This window comes from Onychostoma macrolepis, chromosome 08 (assembly GCF_012432095.1).
Source record: "Onychostoma macrolepis isolate SWU-2019 chromosome 08, ASM1243209v1, whole genome shotgun sequence".
Classification (NCBI taxonomy): Eukaryota; Metazoa; Chordata; class Actinopteri; order Cypriniformes; family Cyprinidae; genus Onychostoma; species Onychostoma macrolepis.
In genome coordinates this window covers 8,436,519-8,450,744 of record NC_081162.1, presented here as the reverse complement: position 1 = coordinate 8,450,744, position 14,226 = coordinate 8,436,519, and the positions used below count along the sequence as shown (strand labels likewise).

The 14,226-nt window shown below is 32.9% G+C and overlaps 1 long non-coding RNA gene across 1 annotated transcript; it reads right to left on the bottom strand.

Moving 5' to 3' along the window:
• Positions 1-3,608: 3,608 nt before the first annotated feature.
• LOC131546353 (uncharacterized) lies at positions 3,609-13,915 on the bottom strand. Its single transcript, XR_009272664.1, has 3 exons — positions 13,661-13,915; positions 4,848-4,965; positions 3,609-4,427 (listed from the first exon to the last, which is right to left on the bottom strand). It is a non-coding gene; the product is annotated as an uncharacterized LOC131546353 (long non-coding RNA).
• Between the last annotated feature and the right edge of the window lie 311 nt (positions 13,916-14,226).

The window sequence follows — 14,226 nt, the reverse complement described above, 5'->3', positions numbered from 1 at the left end:
TAGAAGAATATACTTAAGTTTGAACTGACACTGTTTTTGGACACTTAATTACATGTTAATTGCAATTAAAAAATGTTTTATTGTAGATTAAATGTATATTACATGTGATAAGCTCAACCTAAGTGTGCTTTTTTGATATGTAATTCCATAATTACATCTATTGCCTTTAAAATATGGTTAAAGCATAATTCTGAATGTACTGACAAACAATACTATGCAGTTCAGTGTTATATCTCTCTTGTATGCCATGTTTTTAAATATTTTTAAAAATATAAATACATTGTACACATTTGACAATTATAATCAAGCACTTTATGTTTTAGTATGACAGCGAACATAAAATAAATGTATTTCTTTACAGCATGACACAAGATTGCTAAAAAAAGATTTAAAATTTAAAATCTAAAACCTTTTAAACTTTAAATTAAAACTTTAAATTTTACATTATTGCAAAATTCACCTTTTTAAAAAAATATACTTAAATATAATTTGCTTAAATGACATGATCACACTTAAATGGCTTTTTATCTCATTAATATTATATTATCTGCACGTTAAATTAAACCAAATTAATTAAATTAGTAATAAGTTTACTGCTTTAAAACATTCCACCCTGATTCATAAAATTACAGAAATAAGCATGATAATAAAAAAAGAGTAGCTTTATTTATATCATGTTTGTTGTTTAAATAATCACAATATTATTAAAACAGTTAATAAGCTATAAGTATATAATATTATATACTATATATAATATTAATAATATGAAGTTGTTAATATATTACACAATATTATATAACATTCAGACTATCTTAAAACATGCGTTAAAAGTTAAAGATCTTAATAATTCATAAAAGGTGGACTGAAAAAACTAATTACTTTTATAATTTAATTGATTATTTATGCACTTTCAAAATGCCTGTGCAAAACTAGTTTCGTGCCTTTTTTCCCCTTGATGCCAAATATATTTTTGTTCACAGCTTGACTGACAGAATTATTAGGGTTGTTGAAAGGAATCCTGACCTCACTATGGGGGTATTTTGGTATTTGCATTTATGGAAATGAAAGCAGGGTGGCTTGTAAAATCAGGAGGTATGCTGAGGTCAGCTGAGGATCATGTACATACTGTTCTACACGACCTCAATCCATCATCAACTTGTGAGGCATTTAATGGGCCAAATGCAATCTATTTCCACCCTTTTTGTCATCAGTCACACACACACACACACACACACACACAAAACAACAGTCAAACTGCTTTACAGATCAATATCACACCTGGAATTAATCTCAAGAGTACTTGCTTCATTTGGGTCACAATCAGAGAGTGCTGATAACGAATGCTTTCGAACAAATAACAAATAAGAATTGCTTTCTAACAAAGGACGAATGCTTTCCCTGCCAGCATCAAAAAGATGCCTGATGGAGTCTCAAAAACTCAACTATTTGAACAGACTACAAAGAACAAGATGATGTAATGAGAGCTAAAAACGATAAATGTGAACTCCTGCTGCACCTGGTCACTTTCTGATCACTGATAACTAAGAGTTGACTGATTTATTTACTCAGAGGAGTTGAAAATGAGACCAGGTGCAGCTACAAAAAATCATTTTCTTTTTCAGCTTTTTTTCTTTTCTTTTCTTTTCTTTTGTTTCTTTTCTTTTCTTCTCAGTATAAATAAATAAATACACATCTTTACAACAATATGTATTTATATAAATTATATGCAGTATTACAGAAAACTTGAATTTTACCACATCTTGACCAGAATATTTTTTACTTCAAATAAAGTAAACATTCACTGGGGAAAAAAATAAATAAAATTAAATTAAAACTATAGGCATATTAAAAAAAAAAAATAAATAAATAAAATAATAATAATAATAATAATAATAATAATGACAAAAACACAACAAAATTGCTAAAACTTGAACAAAACTTAAAAATACAATAAAATGTGATTAAAGTAAAATGTGCTGCTTTAGTTCATTTCAGGTCGTCTATTACAACTACTACAATCTTTTTTCTAACTTTTCTTGTTTTTTGTATATGGTAAATAAATGGTAAATGGTAAATAAACCAGTAAAATAATCCCCCCCCCCTTCCTAATTCCTGAAAACAATGTGACAGTGTTCATGATTGAAGGTTAAAAGAAAAGTATTCGTCGCATTTCATAACATATTATGCAGTATGGTGGATGTAATAAATTTACATTTCATGAAGTATTATTGAGTCATATGGGGAAATCTGCCAGGCTCTTTGAATCACAGGGAGACATATTATTAAAGTGGTAATAACAGTAAACGTATGTCTACATCAATATTTGTGTGGTCACTTGTGGTCATGCAACTATAAACAGTTTCAGGATAACATTAGATAGATACAGACTAACATCTTTTGGAATAAAAACAGCATTTTCGAAACACATGTTCTTAATTGCAGGATAACGTCTTTTTGGAGAAGATCTTAAAAGGGCACTGAGTTCTTACAATGTGACACCACAGTGAATGAGATATATTAACGCTCTCTGACTAGTTCTGCTGGAAGTCAGTGATATGAATCAAGACGGAAAGCAGTCAAAAGCAAGTAGCAAAAAACGTGGGAGGGAGGACAAGAACTAACAAGAACCAAATGACTTGCATAACCAGAGATTCCCAGTGGACTTCAGTGCTGATTCCATCAGGGTCTCATGCAAAACCGCCTTTGGCCATGATTTACAACCTTTAAAGCACAATTTCAACGTTCATTTCACTCCTGTAGCTCAAACAGTAAATATGGCTATAGCAATGGAAGGATCATGGGTTTGATTACCAGCGAATGGATGAAGTGATAAAGTGTACTACATTTCGCTTTGGATCTACCAAATGCATAAATACAATGTAATGCAAATGTTTACTTAGAGTAAGGAGGTATTTGAAATGATTTAATGACTAAATACATATCCATGTCTTTAACAAAATTATATTAGCATTAAAAGTGAAGTGGGTCATTTACGCACCACTAGATTTCAAACTGAATTGAAAATAATGAATGTTTCAAACAGATTTCCCTGAACACTTCCCTGGCTGCCAATTGGCCAGGCAAACAGGTAGCTCCTCCCCAAACTCACTCCATTGGTTGGGCTGTTGCTGTGTCAGACTGGTCAGAATAAGCAAACACACAGAACAATGTTTTGATAGCCCCATAGTATTTACACTTAATGGGGGAATTAGCCAATGAATAAAGAACAAGTACAAAATAATAACACATTTTTAAAATAAAATAAAATAAAATAAAATAAAATAAACAAAATAAAATAAAATAAAATAAAATAAAATAAAATAAAATAAAATAAAATAAAATAAAATAAAATAAAATAAAATAAAAACATTTTAAGAAAAAAAAATGAGGAAAATCATAACTTAAATGATTGTTCATTTCAACATATAGTTCGAGCAATATAATGTTCAGTATCCCGACTGGAAAATATTCAAATATTGTATATAATTGTTATAACATAAACATTAAAGCCAGTTCAGTAAAAATAGTTCTTAGTAAAACTATAGTAAATAATAGTAAAAACATCTCTAAAACAAGATAAGAAACAAAATTGCATTAGATATTAGGAATAATTTTTTTAATTACAACACAATGAAGTCAAAATGTTTGGCTTTAGTCTGTTTCAGGTAAATAATAATAACAGTGAAACATTTTACATAATATATCTTGAATTACTAGTTGTTTATATATTTTTAGTTAAAAACAAGACAGAAGTACAGATGTTGGTGTAAAAAAAAACTAAAAAAAACTAAACTAAAGCTCCTTCATTATGACTGATGGTTAAAAATGAAGTATTTGCCAGTTTTCATAACATATTACGCAGTATGGGGGTGTAATACTTTTACACTTTAATTGTAAAATCAATATTTGAGACATATAGGAAAATCTGTCAATTTAAATTAAATTAAATTATTAAATTAAATTAAATTAAATTAAATTAAATTAAATTAAATTAAATTAAATTAAATTAAATTAAATTAAATTAAAAATCAAAATGTGAAAATCATGACTTAAATGATCATTTATTTCTTTTTTCTAAACGTAGTTCCAGCAATATATAGTATCCTGTATAGTAATAATAGTATCCTGACTGACAACACAAAAATATTGTTGTAATCATGAAAACATGAACATTACAGCCAGTTCACACATTGTGTTGTCAGAATATCATATGCTCATCTGCGGTACAAAAGCTGTAGATGCTTACAGATGCTTGTTATCACAACTGCTTCAAAGTACGTGATGGGTGAAGTGTCGGGGACCAATTTGAACATGTTCCGGATTGAAATAATCGCTCCGCTATTCGCGTCCAAGTGCTGAGTGGGCCAGGGACAGGGAAGCAGATATTTATGTTCAGCTGCCAAATGAAAGCGGATGATCTGCCCAGACTGAGTGGAAGATGAGTGAAAATCAAAATAAATACAAAAAGCAGAAATTGCCTTTTTAAGTCAATTATGTCCATGAGAGATGGAAACATGACAGAAGTGAGTGATTAAAAGTTTTTGGAAACTGTTATGTGATAGGGTACCAAACATTTTATTCGTTAATTACATTTTTAAAACGCTAAGTACATTTTCTTCATTTCTATGATACTGACAAACATTTAAAACAAAATTCAATGAGGAAAATAATAAAGTGCTTCAAAATTGTCACTTGCCAAACTTTTTTTTTTTTTTTTTTATGAAATTTTCATTATATTTATTATTATTCTAAAAAATATTTTTAAAAAATTAGGATTATATTACCAAAAATTCAGGCAAAATTGTTATTATTATTATTATTTTTAGTAAACACCTTAACAAACTCACCATTTTGCATGTTAACTGTTAACTGATTTCCCTGATCAGAAAAGGTCATGGCATGATGTTTTCCATCCCAGAATGCTCGAAGTGTCGACATGCTTCATGCCAAGCTGTTTGGTTGAAACTGAAAAGGAAAATTTCAAATTGTCATGCTCTCCTTGCAGCATCTGGCACCGAAAGCAACAGTATCATAGAGGCCTTCATCCAGTCCCACACCAGTCATGTATGGGAAAATATGACATTGAACAAACAACTGTAATTAGTTTTAATGACTGATTAAGGTTACATAGTGCTTCACAACACACAAAAGAGATTTTCTTTTAAGATAATGTGCTTCAGACCGAGAGATTTACTGTTACTAAGTTCTAATACATGGATCCCATTCCAAAGTATGATGATAATTACATTAAGTGTCATTTTTTCCTTCTCATTTTGGCTATTTATTATTTTAAAGAAGAGAACCATTCACAACAGTCTAAACGTAGCAATAAATGAATCCTCCACTGTCTGAGTTGCTCTTGGACCCTGGCCATCGGTGCCTGGTTGGCGCATGAGCAAATTAGTCTGGGCAGAAGTTAATGCTACTCTGACACAAGTCCAGCTTTCCTCACCCAAGTACCGATCTTGACAACTTGTGAAGCGATTGAGAGAATTGTTTCGGATGAGAGTGAAATGTCAGCTTTGGATAAAAACAAATTTCCCATCAATGCTCTGATCCTGTCAACATTCTAAAGAAGGTCCATGATGCACCTGGGCACTGTATTACCTGCCAAACTCCAACAAGAGTCAAGTGACTACCATGAACAATGAGAATGAGAGAATATACTAACACAGATGAACAGAAGACAGATATTGCTCCACAATCATATAAAAAAAACAATAACAAAGAGTTGATGTGCCTTTGCTTTCCCTTTCGTTTTGCACAAGCGCTTATTATTTCTTTCTCTCTCTCTCTCTCCCCACCACCTCATTAGTCAAATATATCAACTTTTGAAAAGTTTCCACTGCATAATGCATTTCTAGTGCCAGTGTTTTTCTACTGCATGCAGTATTTATCAATTTCATTCAAACCAACTGCTGAAAAATGTTAAGAGCTAATCATTTTTCCACATTCAGCTGCAGAAAAAAATGGGTAAAATTCCAACGGCACGAACTGAATTCTGCCTTATTTCACAATTATTTTAAGTAAATGAACTGGTGTTGGGGAAAAAGTAATGAAAGGTGACTATTAATAATAGCAGCTGAAAAAAAACTAGTATTAACAAATAAAATCTACACAAAATATGCTTTTACTGTATTATTATATATTAAATTTTTCAGGGAATGTAATACAACATTATAAAAAGCATTAACTTCATAAAAATTGATATAACTTGATTTTAATAATTGTGTGTAAAAGGAATAGTTCACCCAAGAATAAACATTTGCCACCCAAGGCCTTCAGATTTGGAGAAATTTAGCTTTACATCACTTGCTCACCAATGGATCCTCTGCAGTGATTGGGTGCCGTCAGATTGAGAGTCCAAACAGCTGATAAAAACATCACAACAATTCTCAAGTAATACATCAATTAACATCTTGTCAAGTCAAAGCTGTGTGTTTGTAAGAAACAAATCCATCATTAAGGTTTTTTAACTTTAAACAGTTGCTTCTGGCCAAAATATAAATCCATAATCCATAATAACGCTTCCTCCGGTGTCAAAGCCCTGTTGTCCTCTCATAACAAAATCCACTGACACAAAAAAATCCACTATTTGTTTAAAACTGTTTTCTGTGCTGACCCAAGTTTTCACTTCACAAGATGTTAATTGATGGGCTGGAGTGGTGTGGATTATTGTGATGTTTTTATCGGCTGTTTGGACTCTCATTCTGACGGCACCCATTCACTCCAGAGGATCCATAAGTGATGCAATGCACATTTTTTCCAAATCCGTTCCAGCGAGAAAACAAGCTCTTCTATCTGTCGTATTGATAGTAAAAGATAAATGCTGTTCCATTTGCCTTTAACCCAGAAACCATGTAAGAATAAAATATAACTGGAACATAAGACAAAAAACAAAACAAAAAAACAACCTAGACACAGAGAAGGGACTTTTCCTCTTTTTAGAAGTCCATTGCACTCCAGTACTTTAGTATCAGCCAGATGGAAAGCATCAGCAGAGGCTTTTGTCTCCCAGCTCTACAAAGCTCTCAGGAGATGCCCACTGACATGAAGGATGCTCCCCTCTGGTCTGCAGGGCCATGCACTGTCAATGCAAATGTTTGAGAACCTCATCCATAATAATAGACAGATTCACAGGGACGGCCCCCTCAGATGACCAGCTGTGTGTTTCTGACTGACAGAGTTAAGAGGTGGACACAGATGCAGATGACCCAGAGGAACCCAAGGCCCAAATGAATTGTTATGAAATCATGTCCAATTATGCATGTCAAAAATCTGGAAATAATTAGTGGACGGTCAGAGCAGGACAGAAAAAACATAACAAAAATTCTCATGATTATTGTCATGACAAGTTTAACGGCACTGGACTCGCCTGCAGTTAAGAGGCACAAGTTATTATATTTGACACTGTATAAGAAAATAAATATTATTTATATCTTGCAGGAAGAAAGCCAAGAAAATCTCTTATCTGTCTACATTGGATTTGTCATGTATCCTTGAGTGGATTTGTACAAACATCTCAGACAGGTTATCTGAATGATGGAGGAGACTGGTACAGTTGTGTGTGGCCTTGTCTTGGCTGTAGAACAGTTCATATGAAGCCAAGTATAATTTTTTTTTTTTCGAACCTCAGGACATTTTCTTCCAAATTTCAGATTATTTGACTACTAGAAAGTCATGAAAAACTGAATAATGTTGGTTTTGGATGAAGACACAGAACAACAGGAATGCATTGCTGTTGTGCTGCATAAAGTTGGCTTGATTTTCATATTTCATTTGTTGATATGCAAAGTCAGCAGTAGTTAGTATGAAGAAAGTGTTATTTATTAATTTATTAATTAAAAATATTCTAATAAAAATGAAAACTAAATATATAAATTTCAATATATATAATATTTTAAAAATGCAATACATTTAAAAAGTAATCTGCTGTTATATTTCTAATTTGTATTTTGAATTCTTATGTTTTAAAAAAATAAATAAATATAGAATTTACTTTGCTATCTAAAAAGGACATGCCTTTGTTGGTTTGTTTTTCTTAAATTTACTGTAGTCTTTACTGTAGTCTAAAAACAAACATTTTTATTTTATTTAACTGTGTTTTCTTTCCCCCTAAACAAGGGATGTTTTGTCTTTTTTTTTTTCTTCTTCAAGGACATTTTTATATCTTTGATATATCTTATCTTTTCTGCTTTAATAGCAGCAAAAGTTAGCCCCAAGCTACTTGAAATGAAAAAAAAAATAAAAAAAGAATCAAAAAGGCCTTATTTTCCATTACGCCAGGCAAGCGCTTGTATTACAATGCATTTAATTCAATAGCAACTGGAACTGAAAGTAACTTCTTGTGACAGAGAATCCTGTGTTTTAAAGAAAAGAGCGAGCAGGGTGGGACACGGACAGGGTGCAGACAAGCTTTCATGATCTCACTGTCAGCTGATCCCACACAAAACATTCAAGCTTTAGCGCTCCAACCACAAAGCATCCCGACTAAACGCTCACTGAAAACTGCACTGAAGCTCCATCAGCACTTCAACCCACTTTTACCTGCCAAGCTACAGGGACAAACCATTTACTTGACCAATTCACTGAGGCTGTGAGTGACAAGAAGCTGTAAAATTAAAGTGCATTTGATTAAAAGTTCTGTTCCAATTAGCTAAGACGCCAATATTCCACAGCTGCTTTTGTTTTAGTTGATATGGAGAATTTCATCCTTTAATGTGCAAACCATAAGTTACAAGAACACTAATTTGCGTCAGAAAGAAGTGTTCCGCTAAAATGAACAGATTAAAGAAAATTAAGTGAAGTTATAACTAGCTGCAATACTATTTAATGTGTTCTTCTCTAAAAAGTGGTTGTTTCAGATCAACCCCAGGGACTAAATATACTAAATATACTATTATATCCATTTCTCACACTGTATGTTGTGTCTCATATGCCACACCAAACATTTTGTTCCCATGTCCTGTTGAGATTGCTGTGACATTTACCAGCAGAATTTTATTTTATGATGTTATTGCATCATTATCTGAAGTTGTTTGGTTATTCAACACCACCAGTTGAATGGATTATAAACCACTGTTCTCTTTCCGATCCGAGTAAGGAGAATGACCGTGTTCAGAGCCGTTATGAATTCAGAGTTTCAGTTGCTGACCGTCTGTTAATAGGCTACTGCTGAGGGAAAATTCAGTATTGTACTATACAGATGTATACAGTATTTGTTGTAGTAAACTGATATGGGCATATGTCAATAATTTGGCCGCTTTGGTCCTTTTAGAGGCCACTTTATTAATGACCAGCCAAAATCACATGGGTTTATGAAGCGGAGACTACACCAATTTACTGCCGCAATTCATCATGCGGTTGAAAGTCTGTCCTGGGAAAGGATTAATGAGGTATGAGGCTCGGCTCCAGCCTTGACAAACTCCAAACAGGAGCTGTGGGCTGCATGGCACATGGTGAGAGACTTACACTGACGCTCATTCAGGGCCAGTGCTCTGTTTTCATTTATTAAAGCATAAACAGGAAAATGTTAATATGATGTCTTCATACAGAATTGTTCAGATTTCAGTATTTTGTGTAATGATAGTGGTGTTTCATGGCACAGACAATAAAAAGCTACTCTCTGATCATGATGTAAAAGTCTATTTAATTGCATTTATTATCTTTAGACTGTTACTCTGCTGCTCTACTGGGGATCCTGTTATCATATGTGACTCTGGACCACAAAACCAGTCATAAAATAACCAGTGTCATTTTTTTTTTTAATTGAGATTATACGTGATCTGAAAGTTGGATAAATAAGCTTTCCATTGATGTATGGTTTGTTAGGATAGGACAATATTTGGCCGAGATACAACTATTTGAAAATCTGAGGGTGCAAAAAAAAAATATTGAGAAAATCGCCCTCCTTAGCAATGCATATTACTAATCAAAAATTTGGTTTCGATATATATTTATGGTAGGAAATTTACAAAATGTCTTCATGGAACATGATCTTTACTTAATATCCTAATGATTTTTGGGATAAAATAAAAATCAATAATTTTGACACATATTTGGTGAGTATGGTAATGCGTAATTGGTGTGCTGTCCGGGGATGGGCCCTGAGCTCGGGAATGGCCTGAACTCAGAGCACCCCCCCCCCCGCCACCCATATAAGTATGGTAAGAACTCTGATAGATAGATAGATAGATAGATAGATAGATAGATAGATAGATAGATAGATCTCACACAAAAACAGGAAACTAAAAATACAGCTATAAAAGTTGATTATTTGCGTGATTATTTTTGAATAATACTAATTTTTTAATAATAAAATTTTATTATATATAAATTATTGAAAGTATTGAAATATTGGAAAATTTAAATATTTAAAAATATTTAAAAAAAAGCAAAAAGAAATAAAGAAATGTGAACATTTCAAAGCGTTTTAAAATAAAATAAAAAGTTACAAATAATAAATCATGGATACAGACCTGGATAGTATGTATGAGTAAATCTTTAGTGGGGGACTTTTTAGCCTCCTAGAACAAACGAATTAACGAACGAACAAACAAATAAACAAATGAATGAACGAACGAACGAACGAATGAATGAATTAAATTTATAGAATTTTTGTCCTGTCTTAATTACTTTTTGTTTACCATTTGTTTGTTTGTTAAATAAATATATACAAATTTCCAAAGAAAATCATGTTTTTTATATTAACATTTTAATTTGAATAATTCTATATAAATTGCTAAAATTTTTGGATGATTGGGATAAATAAATGGATAAATCAATAAATAAGCAATATATTTTTTCAATGATTTCAAAAAATTCTTTAAAATCATCCTTGGAGACAGAAAGGTTATTTTTATGCATACTATTCTGATAAACCAATAGAAGACTCTGCATGAAAGTTTTCCATTGTTTCTTGCTTTTGCATAGAAGTCTTCTTCAGTGAGTGATTCTAATCACTAGCTTGCTAACTGAGCGCTGTGCTGATAAACACCAGTTTGATAATGTTATTATTAAAACATCGTAGACTGCACTATGACAAAAGCAGCCCTGTTTCAGGGCATTTCTTAGATACCGCAAATACCCTGACTGTTATTTTCCGCGCCAGGACAGAACGTCTAATTGTCCCCTTGATTATATCCATTAGCAAGGGGGAAGCAGGGGCCCCTGGGAACCCAAGGCTGAGAGGACACAGTTAAAGTTCCACATAGCAAGACATTTCCCTCCAAGATAATGCCTCTCGATTATAGTCCAAAATCCCTTACATAATCTGAGGGGTGGGGAGCTCTTCCATATACATGAACTGAGAGGGGCAAAGACAATTCCCCCTTTTTCCTTTTCCATGTGCTTCTGCTCAGCACTAAACGAGTCTGTGTAAGAATGCAGGGCTGTGCTTTCTCATGTATGAGTAGTTTAACACGTCATGTATAAGTCAGCCCAACACCTGTGTGCTAGAAGAGACTGATACCAGCCCCGGAGTGGCCATCGGGAGAACCGGGAGAATTCCCGGTGGGCCGCTCTGCTCCGCTCATAAATTGGGCCGGCAGACTCACCTGCTTTTTTATTTATTTATTTTTTTACATACACAGAATAACGTCTATGTGTTTAAGTTACTGTGTGGCTTATAACTAAGCTAATATCACTATATTTGAATTTAACATTAAAATGTGACGTTTTCTGTTGTCAGAGCGCGCGCTCTCTCTCTATCTCCCTCTACACAAGCGCGTGTCCCAGGTCGTTGCCATGGAGACAAACCGAGACCATTAATGCTGTGGTGTGAGTTAGCGAGAGTGCGCTAATCGCGGGAAGAATAAAATGGATAGTAAAAAAAAAAAAAGCCAGGTTAAAAAAAAGAGAAAGGCATTGGAGGATGACGCGGCCAAATGTGCTAAACTGATAAATATTTTTTCAAGAAGACAAACGAGCACACGTGACCTGGCGACTCAAGGTACACTCAACATTTACAGTTATGCATTTGGCAAACGCTTTTATCCAAACTGACTTACATTGAAGGAATTTTTTTATTCGGTTTAGTATTCAGTTTTATTCCGTTTTTTCTATTGATTGTCTGTTTCAATTAAATGTAAGTGATTTTAGCCTGTTCTTTCTTTCTTTCGAGATACTTACTGATTTTCCATTTACGTTAGTTATTGATGACTGCTTGGCAGCTTTAAATTTTGAATTGAACTTTTTTTTTTTTTTTTTAATAATGTTACAGTTGTATGTTTTGTTGCAGAAATGTTTCATATAATTTTTTTCATTATTTTATTTATTACATTGACGTGGATATAAAAAAACAATAGTGCAAAAAGTCTATTTCTTACTGCACTACTTTATTTCATTTGAATGCAAACCATTTTTTCATAATGTAACAGTTGGACTACTTGTTGCGATGTGATTTGTTATTGATATTTATGGCCATATTTACATTATTCATATTTTTTATTGAAACATGTCAAAAATAAATATAACAGGATAGTAAGAACAGATCTGTCACTTCATTTATCCAGATTCCCAGAAGCCACCACGGTGGGAGGGGGTTGGATGGGGATCGGTGGTGGGCTGGTCTTGAGCATTACACTCCCGGGCTGAAAATTGATCCCACTCCGGCCCTGACTGATACTGATGTAATGTTAGATGCTTCAGCACAGCCTGAATGCTTCACTTCCAGCTCTTTTTCTTCAACTAAGCCAATGCAGCAATCAAATGCAATCTCTTTCTTTTAGTTGATGGAGTGCAGCCATTTACGAGCGTGAAGCTGTGGAGGTGTGAAACCTGTTAAAGTACAATTTATGTGCAGTAAAACTAATCTGCAGTGTCAATGTTGCAAAGCCATGGTAATTCCAAGATGATTTTTATTGCTCACAGGTTCAGGAGTTTTATTACAGTATTTCATTTTTTGACTTAAATATTTTCACTTAAATGAAATATTTTGTAACCACTTGCTACTATTGTTCAAAAGTTTGGGGTCAGTATTTTTTATTTATTTATTTTTTGAAAGAATATTAATACATGTATTCAGCAAGGATTTTAAATTGATTAAAAAAGTGATAGTAAGGACATACTGTTAGGAAAGATTTCTATATTTTGAAAATCCCTGCCAGGATTCAATCAATCAATTCTGTATAAAGCATTACAGGTTCCAGAAAAATATTAAGCAGCACAATTTTTTCCAACACTGACAATAACCAAATATCAAATCTGCACATAAGAATGATCTCTGAAGGATCATGTGACAAGACGAGTTAAGGCTGATGAAAATTCAGCTTTGCATCACAGAAATAAATATAAAGAATATTAAAACAAAACCATTATTTTAAAATGTAATAATATTTCACAATATTACTGTTTTTGTCTGTATTTTTGATCAAATAAAATGGAGGCTTGATGAGAATAAGAGACGTCTTTTAAAAACATTAAAAATAGTAATGTGTCTAATAGTAATAAATCTAATACTAATAGTAATGTATAGTGTGACTTTGACCAATACTGCATATAAACAAAAGACATCCTCTCACTTTCAACTGTTTCCACCAAATTTATTAATATGTGATGAATATCAAAAGAAGCAGTCAGTATCTGGCCTGGCCATGAGCAGCTTTAAGTACTACATTGCAATTCATCCTCAAGTTCTCAAACACATATAATATTTCCTTACCTGAATGGAAATGTTCGCTGTATATCCTGGAGCTGCTAGTTGCTATTCTGCTTCTCGCTTCACTGCTGCAATCCAGGCGCGTTTCTCGGAAATCTAACCCTTTAATTTCCGATTATTTATAAATGAATGTTAGTTCTAGCCCAGAGGGAGCACCCAACCACTGAGCAACAAGGATCTCAATTTAATTTTGACAATTTAAACAGCAGGATTAAATAAATTATCGCAATCATACTGTGTATCAAGCGCCTGCCGCCATTGTTTTGAATGCGCTCGAACATTAACCGGAAACGTCCGAGGACCAAAGACGTCACTTCCTTAAACAGCCGAATAGCCGTTGAAATGGTCTATATATATATATATATATATATATATATATATATATATATATATATATCCTCATTGGGGTAAAAATGAAAAGGAAAATCCTAGAATCACCCCTGGTGCAGAATGTTTTTTTATTTTTATATTTTTTTAAACAACTAGCATGTAAAATAAGTTAAAAACTATTACAATATTCACATATGTATTTCTGGGAAATATGTGATAAATATGGATAGCAGCTCAGA